This window comes from Grus americana, chromosome 8 (assembly GCF_028858705.1).
Source record: "Grus americana isolate bGruAme1 chromosome 8, bGruAme1.mat, whole genome shotgun sequence".
In the NCBI taxonomy this organism is placed as follows: domain Eukaryota; kingdom Metazoa; phylum Chordata; class Aves; order Gruiformes; family Gruidae; genus Grus; species Grus americana.
In genome coordinates, this window is record NC_072859.1 from 15,597,628 (window position 1) to 15,614,016 (window position 16,389).

Genomic DNA, 16,389 nt, shown 5'->3' on the forward strand with positions numbered 1-16,389 from the left:
TAGTTTGTTTGCTGACTTTATATAAAGTGATGGATGAGTTTCGTTTCCTCTGGTTTTGCCTTTATTTCACTATTTACAAGTGCCACATGTTGTGCCAGAGGCCTACAGATTTTCTGAATAGAGTAAGTACCTACAACCTATAAAATACCTAAACTTCTAATATGTCTGTATTTAAATTCAGATGTTATACTTGTGAGGCAGTAACAAAATAAAACTCATTGAAGATCAGGATTCCAGACAGCACATATCAGAGATGATAAATAAAGGACAGCCAGTCAAAGAAAGTATAAAACTGATGTACTGTAGGCTTGAATACTAAGGCTGTCATCTGGATCGTACTAATTTTTCAAAGTTTTACCATTCTCTTGGGTTCTTTATTTCTGTTTGAGAGAAATCTCACAAGATGCTTTAATTGGATTTTTTCTTATTATAGCTTTTTATTAGCTCATTAATCAGGCTTAACAAGACATATTTTTAGATTCCTCGCTGGCAGTGCTTATCTTTCTGTGCTTTATATTTGAAGTACCAATCTGTGAGGAAAAGGTATTCATTGTCCTTCGCTCTAGGAAAATATGCATTACATTTAACAGTTATTTGGAGGTTTAATCATCGCAAGGACCCATGCTAAAGTAAACCAGGAGACTACTCTGCCTTTACTTTCACCTGCTCTCCCCACCCTCTACCCCAGTCGTGCCTAATCTCTGTTGAAAGGTCCTTGGAAATAAATGTAACTTCAGGGCACCTTCCCTTCCATGCCGAGTCCCAGTGGGATTGCCAGCACCTCTCCCCCTGCAGCATTTAGCAAAAAGAGCTTTTTACAAACTCAAGAATTTGTTGCTTATTTTCTGCTGTAAGACCAGAGTCGACATTAAACAGTTGAATAATTGTGCTATTCAGAGATGTTGCAGGTAGCATAAATACAGAGCTATGCTTACCAGAGGGGATTTACAGGTTTCCTTGTACTGTTATTTCAAAAGTGCATTGCTATAGATCTTGGTTATTCTTCATTTCAATGTGTGTATGTGCATGTGTATGCCAACAGGCTCTGTGTTTCCTGAGCGCCTGAGATTTACATATTTAACCACAAGTATCTGTCCCTGAACCTGTGGAATTAGATCTTGGCAATAATTAAGGGTCAATATGTCAGATGTTGTTATGCTGTGAATATTATTGCCCCACTTATTTAAAGAAATAGCTATTGCACTGAGACAATACTCGACAGTATTTTGCTAAATAAATTTTAACATTTTGTAAAATATGATGTTTTCTAAATAGTTATATAGTCTTCAGGAAACACTCAACCTTTCCAGGCCCTCCTACTCAGGAACACCGAGTGGAGTATTCGCATATGCCAGGGCTGAGCTGCAATCACCTTCAACTTTTATTTATTCACTTAAGCCCAAAAAGCTACTTTGTGTTACAGAAATGTCAATATTATTTCTACTTGCATTTTCCCTTTTTCTTTGGTAAGAGTGTTGATCCTAGCTAGTAATCCCTTCCCCAGTTGCTTTTTCTTGAACAAATTAAATTTACAAACACCGAAGCAGAACCAAGCTATTCCTTTGCTCTCATGTGCAGGCTGCATGTGATCCCTTTAGGCCACAATACCACTTTGAATACTTAATGTTGACTTGTCGAGTTTCACCAACTGCACAGTGATATGAACAGGATTAAACCTTGTTTTATTTCGTTGGCTCCCTAGCCAGGCAGTAGTGGGGTATGGAGGGCTCATGGTGGCTTACTCTGTTCCATCACTGCAGTACAAATAATAAGCATATTAGTGAATCTGCTGACATTGGGCACCTTGACGCAAATTAGAACATTTTTCTAGGTCTGAAATGCATTGTCAAGTAGCATTCTTGTCAGGGTTGTATAGCGTATAAGCAGAAGTCATTATGTTTACACCCAGAAGATATTTTGATGGTGAATTAAGGGCTGACCTTCATATCATACCGTTTATTAGAGCAAGCTTTATATATTACAGTGAGCTCCATATAATGCCTCAAAATAAGGTTAACTGTTTGTGTTCCATGCTTCAACTGGCAAAGGAGTCAGAGCATTAAAGCTCTCAGATAAGTTGTGAGCTGCTTAGCTTTTCAGCTCCCTGTTGTGTTTTGGTTGAAAAGTAACTGTTAAGCTCTTCTGTTATTGTTGTTAGTTTGTTTGGAAGGTGCTTTAATTGAAATACTGTAAAATGATTTATGTCAGACTGGATATCCTGCAAGCTTATTTTTTTCAGAGACTGTCAGACTGTCTTTGCTTTCTGACTGCCCAAAGGAAATTACAGTGTGGTATACTCATAATCATGTTATCTCTTTTATAGCTGCAGATCATTTTTATGACATTGTAGATGTACAAAGCCCTGATCGATATCTAGAGACTTGCTATCCTTTTAAGTTATGTGACTCTGCCAAATTTTAGATGTGAAAATATTCCAGGTGAAGTGTTATTTGGTTTCATAATTTTTACAATATCTAAAAACAGTTGCTAAGCTTCATTGGATATGAAAACATTGATTTCTTTTTTAATACTTTGCACTGTTGTCAGAGTCTGTCTGTTCTAATCTAGCATTGTCTTTTCTGCTGAGGGAATGGTTTCGTGTTTCCAAATAATTGTTGCTGTTCTTGTTTTTTGATGAATAGTATATTTAGCAATCCGTACTTCATGGCATGAAATATTAGAGTATCTCTTAGTCCAAAAGTATGCAATGAATATATTAATATTTAACATACCTTTAAAAACTTATTGAATTAAATTGATATATGAATCTGAGTTCTTTCTATTTTTAATTTTCCTGATGCTAAGTTTGGGAACTCTGAACTTTAGGTAAAAGGAAACAGAGTATTACTGGACCTCAGTTAACCCATTTATCAATGTCTAGGTGTTGTCCTCTTTGTTAAATACTTGAAAAGAAATTACAGTGTCTGATATGAATGTTATTCATTTACAGATGTCTGTTTATACCCCATTTAAATTGAAGAATTCTGTATTTCAGCTGTTGCAAGCTCTGAAAATACTGTGCAAACCTGTGATCATTATTTGGCCTTTTAGGCAAAAGGTTTGCCATTGTGTCAAGGATTATTAGCCTTTACAGAATTGCTTTATAAGGATTTAGAAATCTTTTATTGTTCACACACGCTTTCAGTGACCCTAAAAAACTTCACCAAAGGGACCTGGCAGGTAGGTGAGCCTACTTGAACCAATCCAAGAGGCACCCCGTGGTTGAATTAGAATGATGTTCGAATAGATTGATTTATTTTTTTTTTTAAAGACAGAAACTTTGTGTGCCTCTTCCCATAGTTTACTACTACAAGGATGACTATTAAGAAAGCTTTTACATGAAAGGTTTTTTAGTCTCAAATTCACACCTGAACTATTGACATAAAATTGGGATCTACGTGGGACCTAATAAACACTTAAATACTTATTGATAAAAAATGTTATTTATATAGTCATTCATAAATGTGTAAAAATCATTCTACAGCTACACTACTACAGAATCTCTCACTTTTATGTCACTGAGCTCTTCCATAAAATTCTGTACAATGCTATTTGTAAAGGACAGTGGTTCAAGGTCATTCTTGCTAAAAACTGCCCCTTTTGTTCTACAGAGATCAGAAAATGTAAAAAAACCCCCACACCATCATCACCGTAATGCAGAAATAAAAGTATGGTTATGGATAGTAGATTATGACCCAGAGGAAAGAATGTGAACAATGCATCTGCAGAGAGGAATTTTAAGTGATGTATGTGAACCTGCCAAAATGAGAATTGCAGCCGAAGGAAGCGAGCCAGCAGTCTAACTACAATCAATACCCAGGTTAAGTAAACAATTACAGTCTGCCGGAGTTGGAAGGAAATCCGCACAGCCTGACAGGGGTAACTGCAGTGTCTTCAGGTGTAAATTCTGAATTTACTTCATGGATACCCTTCTTGCAATTTGCACAGAGTGTAACCAATTTTTTTCGCAACCTATCAGGCAAAGGCTTCTCTGTTTATGAAGAGCTGCTGTTAAGTCCTTACAAACAAATGATGTTTGTCAACTAATAGTGGAGGTTGTTTTAAAAATCTGGAACCTGGTGAGACTCAGAACAACGTATGTTATCAGACAATATGATTAGACAGGGAAGCAGGCTTATGAATAAGTAAAAAATACAAACGAGTAATATTAGGGTACTTTGTGAGCGCTGAGGTTGCCTATCATAGAAGACATCAATCCTAGAATGGAAACAGCTGTGTTTACAATATTTTAGGGTAGTTTCCTTATCAAATATTAATATGTGGAAAAGTCCTTGTGTTAAAACTTGGCAGTTGGTCCAACAGAAGATTCTTCTTCTCCTTGCAATATTTGCTATAAAGTTGCTAAATAGCTCAAAATAGTTTCAACACTGTTAAGAGGTGCCTAAACACAAAAAAGAACTGAGATTTATAAATGAAAGAATATTTTTTTACGTTTTGGCTTGATCTCTTACCCTTTACTTAGGCAAAAGTTCTTGGGAAACCTCAAAATTTTCCTGACACAGTTTCTTATGAAACTGATAGTATAGTAGGACAGCTGACTCAAACTGGGCAAAGGGATATTCCATACCATATGATGTCATCCTCTGTATATAACTGGGAGTTGGCTGGGCGGTAGTTCAGCTCAAGCACTAGCTGAGCATCGGCTCTGGGTGGTGAACAATTGTGCTGTGTGTCACTTGTTTTGTATATTGTTTTATCATTCTTCTTCTTCTTCTCTTTTTGTGTCCTATTAAACTGTCTTTATTTCAACCCACAAATTTTACCTTTTTTCTTATATTTTTCAATTCTCTCCCCTATCCCACTGGTGCGAGGGGAGTGAGCAAATGGCAGTGTGGTTGTTTTAGCTGCCTGCCAGCTTAAACCACAACAAATGGGATTAATTAGGTGCCTATTTTATTCAACTGATTTTGCACCTAGGGATGATGTGATGGCAGAGCAATTAAGATGTTGACCCAATAAATTTGCAAGAGAACTTGTGTTTAAAATGAGGTTTGTGGATGGATTGTGGTGTTGAAATACTGTATTCTGGTGAGTTACAGTGAGTTCTGTAGTTAGCACTGGCACTTCTTTTCCACTGAGAGGAAGAGAAAAGTTGTTAGGCAAGATGAAACTGCAGGGAAGAGTAGGTGTACCTCCCCAGCTCCTAGGAATTAAATCCCTGTTGTATTAGATGAAAGCTTAAATACATTAAATTTCTCTTCTTTATTCATCTTTCTGATAAGCGATTGCTAGAAGGATGCTATAGACTTACGAAAACGGAAGGAATATAGGAGAACTTGAAAGGCATGTAGTACAATGTTTACACTTAACCTACTCCGTACAGTGAAAAAGTTTGGAAATCGGAGAGGTCAGTTCCTTCTGCTTTAAGTATATAACTGTGCTTTCCTTATCTGTGAAGCAAAGCTGCATGCTATTTTTGGCTTTACTGAACTTCTGAAGCCTTGATAGAATAATATGGTTTTTTCTGTGTCATATTGCTTAAGACAGCAAATGACTGTCTGCTAGATTGCATTTTTCAGCCTGTGGCCATGTATGCTGCAGTACTTGATTTGATGTTCTGTAAGAATTCCTCTTTAAATTGACTTAATGATTTATACTGCCAAATTGTTCACATTTCTAAACTATATGAAACTAATGAAACAGGCTAGAATTTTAGACCAGTGACCTTTCTTGTTCTCATGTGACGTACAGGAGGAAAACAGCAATGAACAGAGAACAACTGGTGGAAAGGGTTCATTTTCCACATGCGTCATCTCTGAGAACACCTTTGGGTTTGCTCAAGAGGAAACTCCAGTTTAACCATTCTAGCATCTCTTAGATGGGCAAGCTCTGAGCTGGACTCGATAGCTGAGTGTAGGGGAAAGGGTCTCAGTGTAAACTCATCTGGTTTTGAATCGGCTGGGAATTCCTTCAGCTCTTTGGCAGGTTGGAATAGCTTAGGAGTGCCTTCGTGTGAGTTTGCATCTCTGTTTCAGAAAGCCATTCGAGCTGCCAGGAGGAATGATAGGAGATGTGGGAGACTTTGATTTGATTTCCACTCTGCCAAAAATATCTAATATAGTTCCTGATAAGCTGTACGGTTTCTGTCTGAAGCCCTCTGCTGATAAGGCAACACAAGTATTTTGGATATAGTGCTGGAGCACAAGCAGGCCATTCTTGCCTTCAGCTATCCTCTCTGCTTGATAAGAGTTATTGGGTAGACTGGAGCAAATCTCCGTTGATATCTATGTGCCTTTTTAGGGCTTTAGGAGCATTCCCCAAGAAGATTCATGATTCCCGTGCTGTAGCAGAACCAATGTAAATTACTCGCAAGGTAACAAAGAAATTGGCCTCAGATTCCCATGAAAATGTGCTGCTGGTGTGTGGATGCCTTTTAACTTTATCCTTAATTTTATGTGCACACCTGAATGCAAATACATGCCTGATAGAAGCGAGGAAAGGAGGCAAAAGGAAACAATAAAAGCAAGTATGGTAGCTATGAACTTACTCAGATGAAAAAAGGTTTGAATAATCCTCTGGTTACACAACACTTAAAAGTATGAGCTAGTTAATAAAGCATTTTTTCTCATTATTATTTTTGTAGTACAAAGAACCAAGTCATGTACAGATCAGTACAGAAGCTGAAGGAATGAGTCTCCAGTAAAAGTATGGTCTGAAATGCTAATGGCTTTAAAACAAAATTATGCCTATTTACAAACGAATCAGTCAATTTTTAGGTAACCAAAATGCAGAGTGGAATGGATACAAATTGTCTCCCAGTTGATCAAAAGGTAAATGATGATATGTACTGCTGCATACTGAGAAACCTGGAAATAAGGGAATAGCATTGGTAATCTGCCTCTGTGGACTGAGATTGGCATAATTGGTAAAATAAGTGTGAAACTAAGGAATGAGGGGTAAGGCTGAGAGATTTTTGGACTGCCCAACCTATCTCCTGTAAACAGAAAAAGTGAGTTCAGGTGTCTTCCAGTGATGATGGAGTTAGTGAGCAGAAACATGGGCAGCAAGAAGAGAAGATAATGATCTGCATCACAACAGTCGGGTAGGCTGGTCTGGTGCAGCTCCTCCACTGTGAGGGCTGGATTTCTCATCGGGGCTGGTTCTGTCAGCCCTTCCCCGGGTGGATGCACACGCCCGAGGGACGCGCGTTGTGCCACCGCGACCTGCCTCTCCTCTGCGGTGCGGCAGGGGCAGCTGTTGGTGCAGCGGGGGGGAAATGGCTAGAGGTTTGGCAAAGGAAGTGCAGCCAACAGTGCTGGAGGGGAAAGCAACAGGCCAGAGCAGTTCCTCAGGGTTATAGTTAGGTGCTGTAATCAGCAGAAGGATTTTGATTAATCTAGGTAAAAATTGATGGTCAGGAAAGAGTAACTGAAGTGTTTGTGTGTGAATATATATATGAGCTGGACCAGGAAAATGTGGGATGGGAGAAGGATTACAAGAATGTAGTGGAAAACCAGGTGTGGAATGGGGTATGGTAATCAAAGATAGAATTGCACATGAATTCGAGGCAGATTAAAGAAAGAAGTAGCAATAAGGTAGCTATGTTGTTTGAATCAAAAGCGCTTCAAAATCGGGGAATGATAGAAAAATTCTATTAATTTGGGGAGTCTGTAGGATACTGTAGGGTTGGACTTGGTTGCTAAAAGGGATCTTTTAAAATCACTTTAACATTTTGTGTGTGGTTAAAGCTTTAAGTACTACCAGGAGTTGTGACCATATGTGTGGGCAGCCCCACATGTGGAAGTATTTAACTTCTTCAGTATAGCTTGGAGAACAAACGTTAATAATACTGGTTATTTCTGCTGGTAATAGCTGACAGTTTTTTCACTTCATTGATAAGAGGCCAACTTTAAGGTTTCATTTAAGTAATGAAGATATTCTAGATGAGATGATTGAAGAAGGTATGATGTGTAATTCATATAAAATTAAGTCAAGAGTAAAACACACAGGTATCTAACTGAGGATTTCAAAGCTTGATACTCTATGAATGTGAATGATTAAATCAATCTACCAAGGAAGCTCAGGCACTCAAATGTGGTGGAGTTCTGGAACTTTCTTACTCAAAAGTTTGAATACTGTCTGGAATTAATATCCATAACAAAGAAGGAAACATTGTAGAAAGAATCTAGCTGGATGAATAGCCACATAATTAAAAATAAATGACCAGAATGAAAAAAGATTGCAGAAAGGATGGACAGGCGAAGAAAACTATCCAAAAGAGGTAAAGCAGCATAGGATTCAGATGAATTGAACAAAAGTCAAGCAGAGCCAGACCTTGCACTGGATATTAAACATGATAAAATCACCCAGCCTTAAGCAAACAGTTTCAGAAACAAAGCACTGAGAAGAACGTGGGGTCACTGTTCAAGGATTAAATGTATGACCCTAAGAATAAGAAAATTCTTTATTCTTTGTTAGAAATGCTGCTGCTGACTGTGGTGGGAAATGGAGGTTGCCTAGTAGGAATGAGTCCACAGGCTTTAAAATAAAAATCATTGCAACTGAAATGCAAGCAAAACACAAGCAGTTTGATGTAGTGAAGGATGGTGATCAACAATTTCCTGACCAGAAAGAGATCGGCCCATGAACTCTGGTATCTGATACCACATGACAGCAAATACATGGTGATTAGGGAGAAGAAAAAAAAATGGACAAGGTGGTTATAGGTGCATTAGGCTTTAGAAGAAATTTTGAAAGGAATCCTTCCTGTATTTGCAAATGCTTGACTGATACCAGCTTTGGTTATAAGTGTTGGACCATCACGGGTGCTGGTGTTAGCAGCATGCTGCGGGCAGTGTGCACATCCTTACCCTCATCAGGGACCAGGCTTTCTTAGGGGCCAGTTTACCCTGCCTACAGGCTGAAACACTTCTCCTGAACACATCAGACCTTTAGGTAGTACTGGATGTCTTTTTTTTTTTTTTTCTAAAGTGTCTGAGCATGGGTCAGTCTAGCATGTCTTCTTAATTCCTTGCCTGTAACTTGATTTTGATACACAATGAGTGGATCAAGATTTGCACAGATACGGATTTCAGTTGTAGGCTACAACTTTCTCATACAAAGTACCAAAACTGAATATAGGTACCAGCCATGGATTATAGAGTTTGTGAGACTCTCCTCTAACTGACATGAATGCAGCTAGGTCTGTGAAATGATCTTAACTTTATTCTTGAGGATGGGAGAGAGTGATTGTGAAGAACACAGTTAAGTCTACAAAGATTTTCCCACAAGAATCAAGTCCATTATAAGAATTTCAAGTTTTGTCCTGGAAGGTAAGTGCTTTAGACCTCTTACTAGCACTAAGTGTAAATTTAGCTGTAAATTCCAATCTGTTTGGAAAAATTAAATTTATTTCTAAATTTTATTTAAGCATTGATGTTGTGAATGAGGTAAAAACTCACAACAGACCTTTCCTAATAGGTTCCCTAAGAAAAGAATTTCCTTCTTGACCACCAGAACGGACAGCCTGACAAAAAGCACCCTAAATACCACATTTTCTGTGCTACAACTACAGGGACCATGAGAAAAGTAGGCTCAAGCCAGATATCAGAGAGCAAGTCACTTCATTTTGCAACCTATGCTCTTCCTCACCCTTTGGAACTGTCCGTTGGACTGAGGTTTGAGCAGTTCTTCCCAGAACTGAGATGAGGAAGTAGTGGGCAGTTTTAGAGGTCATTTTAGTATTAGAATTAGTGCTTGGAGTGCTTGTACTGTTAAAAATAGTGCTGGAAGAGAACTGTGCAATGAATAATAAGTTTAGGCAATGCTGATAAATGAAAAATAAACCACAACTTTAGAAGTTGCTCAGAGGAGCTTGTTTAATCTTTAAGTTTTCCCAAAATTAAGTATCAAATTACTGGTAATGCCTGGCATCCTTTGTAGGAATGTGGTTCAGATACACTCATCAAAAGAGCTTATATCATTAGAGGGGTGATTGTGTCATCTCTGGTAGAATTATTCCACACCATTGGTATTTCTTGGCAGACTGACGTGTTTTCACTTGACATTGCTGTAACCCCTAGGAAAGAAAGCAAGTCCTACCTTTCTGTGAAGAATTCATTAGTGAGCCATCACACTGAAGTATTCCAAAGTATTCCCTTCTTTTGGGGGAGGAGGGGAGGGATACCAAAGCTAATTAATTTTTTTTTTTTCCTTGTTTTAATGCTACCCTGCAGTCTTACCACTTCCAATGCATTCATCTGTAGCAGCAAAGAACTAACTCTCAGCTCTGGTCTTTTGGTCTGTAAATTAGTCCATGTTATTTTTCCAAAGGGTTCTGGAGCAGAGCAGCGGAAAGCTGCTGACGCAGTGTAGCCTTTCTGAGAGTGCTGGATTGTCTGGAAGTGGACAAAAATGCTGGTAAATCAAACTTTCTCTCAGAAATCCAGCCAAGAAGCATGGCTGGCTGTTTAGTAAAATGTGCAAAAATATATTTTCTAGTGACTGGGTAGACTGACGTTATTAGCAGTGAGCATGCAGGCCACATATTAAACATGTGGCAGAACCAGGGAAATGTGGTCTTTCATATTTGATCAGAGAATGAAGGGCTCAGCATTCACAGGCATGTTTAAAGCAGTGGTGAAAATGTTTACACCAAGTTGGCTTGTCTTATTTTTGAAGTGTGAAAAGGCTGGATTTTCGACTTACCTGGATAAATGTTCCTATTGCTAGTAGTGAGTTTAAGGAGCATAAGTTGAAACAAAAGACCCTGCATGATGTATTTTTCTTATTTTAGGTAAACCTTTCTTGTGTGTCCTGTTTGAAGGCTCTACCACTGACAGTTTTTTTCCTAAAATTGTATCAGTAGCAGGTGTTTCCTTTATTCTTTACTTTTTCCCTTCTAATATGTATTTTTTCCATGTCTGCTAGAAAAGCTTGGCTATCAGTTTAAAGCATGTTCTTGATAACAGGCGGGCAAGGGCTGGATGAGCCGTTCTTTTATTCTTATGTGCAATATCTTGGGTATTCGAAGGGCTCTTTAGTGATCCCTTCCTCTAAGAAGCTCAAATAATTCCTGGTATTTTATTAATCTGTCAGAGCAGGGGTTGCTTCTGAATTTATCTTGGTATTTCTGTCTGAAACAGCTGTGCAGCCTATGCTTCAAATTGCCAGCATTAAATCAACATAGTTTTCCTCCTCTTTCTTCATCAATTTGTCATAGAGATAAGCCCACTACCTGCACTAGCAATCTTCCATTATCCACTGTTCTTGCTGGTTTCTTCCATATGCTTCCATCAACACCCACAAAGGCTTTTTACCCTCAGATACATTCTGTCTTTTTCTCTTTAGGTTTTTTAACTCCACTGCTTAAGACGATGTCTGCACATAGCTAATGACTCTAAAAATTGAGCATGTCGTATGACTTATTTTGCCAGTGATATAGCTAGGTGGTTTGGACTTCAGTCTCTCAAGATCATATAAAGGAAATAAAAATTATAAGCCAGATTTAAGAAAACCCACGAGAAAAATGCATCTTGATGATTTTTGTTATTCATGGAAACTCAAGTATCCAAATTTCTCATTACTGAAACTGTACACACTGGAAGTGTACACATCTGAGAAACGTAATACACTGTATCCTCCATTATGCACTCTGCAGCAAGTGCCCTTCATGATCAGATTTTTACCCTGTGAAATTTAATCATCATTGAAATTCTTCTGGTTTTTTCATTTATTTGCTTGTCCTTAAATGTGCTTCTGTGACATGTATATGTAACCTACATAACTAAGATGTTCGTATTTGCATTGTAAGAGAGTATTTTCAATGCCAGTATTATAATGAATACTGTATTTAAAAGATCATGCCTCATTTTTCTGTATCAGCAGCAGAGTGTTATATTCTGTCCTGATATTTCACTGTATAAATTAGATGACGAAGGAAGGAAGAAAAACAGCAGATATAGATTAAGTGACCTGTTCCAGATCACAATACACAGCTTTGACAGCATGAGAAGTAGACTCCCTGCCCAACCTACTAAATTTAGAGTCATCAGAAATGTAATACTGATTTTTAGGAAAAGGTGAAGGGGTTGGAATTGAATTGCATTTTATTTTTATCTTTCTTGTGCTTCTCTACAGAAATAATTGTAACTATGTACAGTGGCTGTTGTAAACCTCATTGAAATGGTTTTCAGGAACTACTGTTTCCAATTGTCATTTTAGTAATTTTTTCTAAAATGGAAAAAATGAAAACAAAATTTTTGCATATGAAGAAAGACATTTCAGAGACTTGCTGCTTTTCCTCCATTAGAGCACAAGCACAAGTTGAAAAGGGGCATATGTTTTTCAGTGTGTAACCTCCCATGCGTGGGCATGTTAGATACTAAAAAAAGAACTGCTAGACTTTTTTTTACAAGGAATAGATTTATTTGCAAAGGAAAACATTAACAAAATCATCAAAACACCTGAAGAAAAATTAATTCAGAAATAAAACTAATGGGAGACTCCTCTAGAAATGTCTGTAATTGTGCAAGGTGTTTGCAAATAAATACTTTAAGAGAGATGTTTCCTTTTTCAAATCTGACAGAAGCTGCTGATTCCCTCTGCTTCCCTATTGCTGCTGCGGGTGCCGCAGGCTTTTTCCTGTAGTGCAGCTGTGCTCCACCGAAATAAATGGGACTTCCTGGGGACTACATCTTTAGTTACTGGTACAAGAGTCATCATAATGTGCAATGAAATATTTCAGTAATGCTTTCATATGGCTATTAAGCCACAACACTGCATAATAAAATCACAACTGCATGGTTGCAGATAGAGCTACCAGAGACACAGCTACCTACATATTACTCCCTTCAAAGAGGAGCTGCTAGAAAAATTGTAGGGCAGCAAGAAAAGATGTAAAAAGCCCTACACGCTCAGTTGTGCCGTCTCGTTGCTGTCTTTACTTCCCAGCTCCCTCCTAGTTTTCTGTTTTGGTTTACAATCTCCAAAGTATGGCGTTTTCATAGCTCAACTCATTTATTGCCTGACATCGCATTCATGCCTAATGGTGTGAAATCTGGAAAGGTGGATTCAAAGTATGCCTGTGTCTTCAAGGAGGTCCCAGTTATTTCCCATGCAAAGTAAACATCTTGCTTGTGAGAGCGGAAGATGTGCACTGACAGAAATGCTTTGCCTTTTCTATAAGAAAAGTCTCTTAATTAAGAATTTGTGCATTAAAGGTGAACCCAAGCGATGATCGCTGCATTGCCTGCAGAAGAGGAATCAATAGAATAAAGCGAAAAGTTAAACCATGTTTAAGACTTGTAGCAAGAAGTTCCCTTTTCTTTCCTGGTATCCACCAGTAAATACTAAAAATGAATCCCCTTTAAGCTGGTTCTGATACAGCACTTACTCCTGGCTTCTAAGGACCTCACCTGGGACACGCAGGAGTTCTCTGCCATGGGCTTTGCAGCTGCCAAGGCTGTTGATCTCAAAAGCGGGTGGGGGCTCCTCACCTACCTCTGAGTACTTGTGTGTCTCGGGTAGGAAGCCAGTGTATCAAGGCATTGAGATTCTCAGTGAAGAGCAATGCTCACCTTGTGGGGCAAGTAAATAGGGACTTAAGGTTCTGCTGGGTGCTTGGAAGCTGGGCCCCAGAGCAGCCAATAGTACCTGGTCCTGGGCTTTTTTCTTTTCATATTTGAGTGCTTTTGGCTTTGTCGTTAGCTTATTCTGCCCTTCAATACAGTTTGCAGCTTGTCACTTCTTTTTTCATTTGAGGAGCTAAGCTTGTCATCCTGGACCCGTGACGTATCTATAATATGAACAGGAACATAGTAGCACTTCAAACACCAGTATATATTTCAAGCGGACCCTGTATACTCATAAAATGTTAGAATTTAGGATCTTTCCAGTGACAGCCATGACTGCCTTGTTTAATGTTGTGCTTCTGGAAGATCCTTTCTAAGCCAATACTCTTTAGCCAGCTGTCCCTTAAAGAGAAAGGAGACACAGGTCTTGCGTTAGAGTTACTCCCTCTCCAGCTGGAAACATTGCTTATTAGGTTCTTCACTGTATTTTTTACAGAGTATCCGATACCTGCTTGAGTATACCAAGACCATGTATTTGTGTTCTTTGTATGGTTCATGACATTTGCCTAATGATGGATAATCAAATCTTTCTGCAATCTCTTATTTTTGCAACAAAATTTCAGTCTCATCTTGCATTCTGTACTATTTATTTTGTCATCAGTACTGTTGAAATTCATATTAAGTACTCTGGCACTTTATCTTGTAGATATTTCCAGCATGGTTTTTTTGAAAACAAAGTCTTTGTCTCTACACTATTTGAGAAAATCAGTAATTGAAATCTGAACTGTATGCTGCTTTGATAGAAAGTATATTCAGGGTTTGTTTTCTGCTGGGGGAGGAATTGGGTTTCAGCTCGAATAGTCATGTATTGTGCCTCTGTGTTTTGTTTCTGGTAGGTTGTTCAACAAGCCTAGAGAGTGGTGTTACAGGAGAAAAACCTCATGAACACATCCTAAATATGTTTACATGTATACGCTCTGTAGATATGTAGATTTGCCAGGTTAGAATATTTATAATTTAAAGGATTGTAATTTCCTTATAGCTTGGACAGGATTTTGAAGTGTTAGAGAAGAAATGTCTGTGTTTACTTTCAACTGATTCTTTGCATTAGTGTAAGGAAAGTATCCTCATAAAGATGTCTGGGAAAAATAGTCTCCTTTGATTCTTTAGTAGCTTAAAGGCATTGCTTAATTTCATCTCTTTCTTTATATATGCGTGTGTGTGTGAATACAAACACTGAAGATTAACATGTTTGAGAAAGTTAAATGCTGCTGGAAAGGGGACAGTTGACAGTTATTCAAATTCAGCATAATTGAGACTAGAGATGCAAACAACTGCTCTTAATATTGATAGCCAAACCTAATTTTTTTTGGTGATTTGTGTCATTTCAAAAATATGTGATTTTAAAGATGAAGCTTTCTAGGGAGCTCTCGAAATCTTATAGTTCACATTTCTGAAATAATCAAATTACACCTTCTCATACTTAACTAAAGAGACCAAAGTGCTTTTCCCATGCAGTACCACGCTCAGCACAAAAACAAATGCTAATGTGACTATCGGTACAGGACCAAACTTTATCTGAGATCTGGGGTGTTGCCATGGCAATTCCAATTGTTGGAAAAAAATTCCCTTTTGTGCTTCATTCTGACATTATATTGCAAAATGATGATTATGAAGAAACATGCAACCCAAAAGAAGGAAAAAAAATATCTCTTTTTGAAGACGTAAAACATACTTTCTATCCCATTTACTTTTTGTGAAACAGCGAGTGTGTGCCCAGATTATTATGAGCTGTAATCTTTGCAGATTCAGATACATTTATATTTCTCAAACTGCCATAATAGTACTGAATGTTATTTCTCCCAAATGTAATAATCAACATAATAAGGAACTCAGAGACATATATCCCATTTCCTATGCAAAATATCAATTTCTAGTATATTATACTGCTGATGTGGACCTCTCTGTTGCTTAACCATACTGCCTATGTTAGTTGAAGCATATCTAAAATACAAAACTTGCCTATGTTATAGTGTTGGGTTTGTGTGGAAAAAAAAATCCCAACACAGTTATTTATATATATCAACTGTATAATCTATGTATAGTATAATCAGAATAGGTCATAATAGCCAATAGATCAGTCATTTCTGTTTCTAGTTATAAAATTGTTTTTCTAGCAATACATCTCGCTGGGAGAAAATTGTTATGGCTATTACTTAGTCCTTGCTAAATCAATATACAACAAGCTTTAAATAAAAAAAGCCCCCACACAATACTTCCAAAAGAGAAAGAAATGAAGGGATAAAGTTAAATGTGATTTGTGCTGCAATTCACACTGAAGTTTATTGTGCATTTTTTAATGTAGGAAATGCATAAAATGGGAAACATTTCCAGAAGAGAGCTAATTCTTGCAGTGCTGCATTGCTGCTTTATAAATAAATCATTGGTCTTTCTCTATTGATCACTGGAACAATCCAGTCCAAGAATGCTGACTTAGTGCAGCCCTTCTCAGGAGTCCTGGATTAAGAAAAAACGCTGGGTATGTGGGACCCGGCAGCAGGAATAGGGAGAACCCCATACTGGTTAGAGATCAGGTTTGGAGCATAAAAGAAAGAAGCTGATTTCTACAGGATTTTATTTATTTCTTCCCATAATATCATTAATCAGGAGAAATATTAAATATAAAACAATACTAGTTGTAATTACTGGATGCTGAAGATCTGTGTATAATGTATTGTGAAATTTTTGTAGAATATACTCAAAAAGACCTTCTAAATTTAATCCAGTCTTCTAATGATCCCAATTTTTATATTTATTTTAAAGAAATAAGGGCTCAAGTCTTCCAGGAATATGTTTG

At 37.8% G+C, this 16,389-nt stretch overlaps 1 long non-coding RNA gene across 2 annotated transcripts in view; it reads left to right on the forward strand.

Annotated features, from left to right (window-relative positions):
• The window catches only part of LOC129209218 (uncharacterized), a 40,052-nt gene that overhangs the window by 1,154 nt on the left and 22,509 nt on the right, over positions 1–16,389 (forward strand). The window contains exon 3 of one of the 2 annotated variants that reach the window (XR_008578016.1): positions 3,612–4,727. The exons of the other annotated variant lie outside the window; for it this stretch is intronic. This is a non-coding gene — a long non-coding RNA (uncharacterized LOC129209218). Of the gene's footprint in view, positions 1–3,611; positions 4,728–16,389 lie in introns of those variants that run through there. 2 annotated transcript variants of the gene reach the window in all.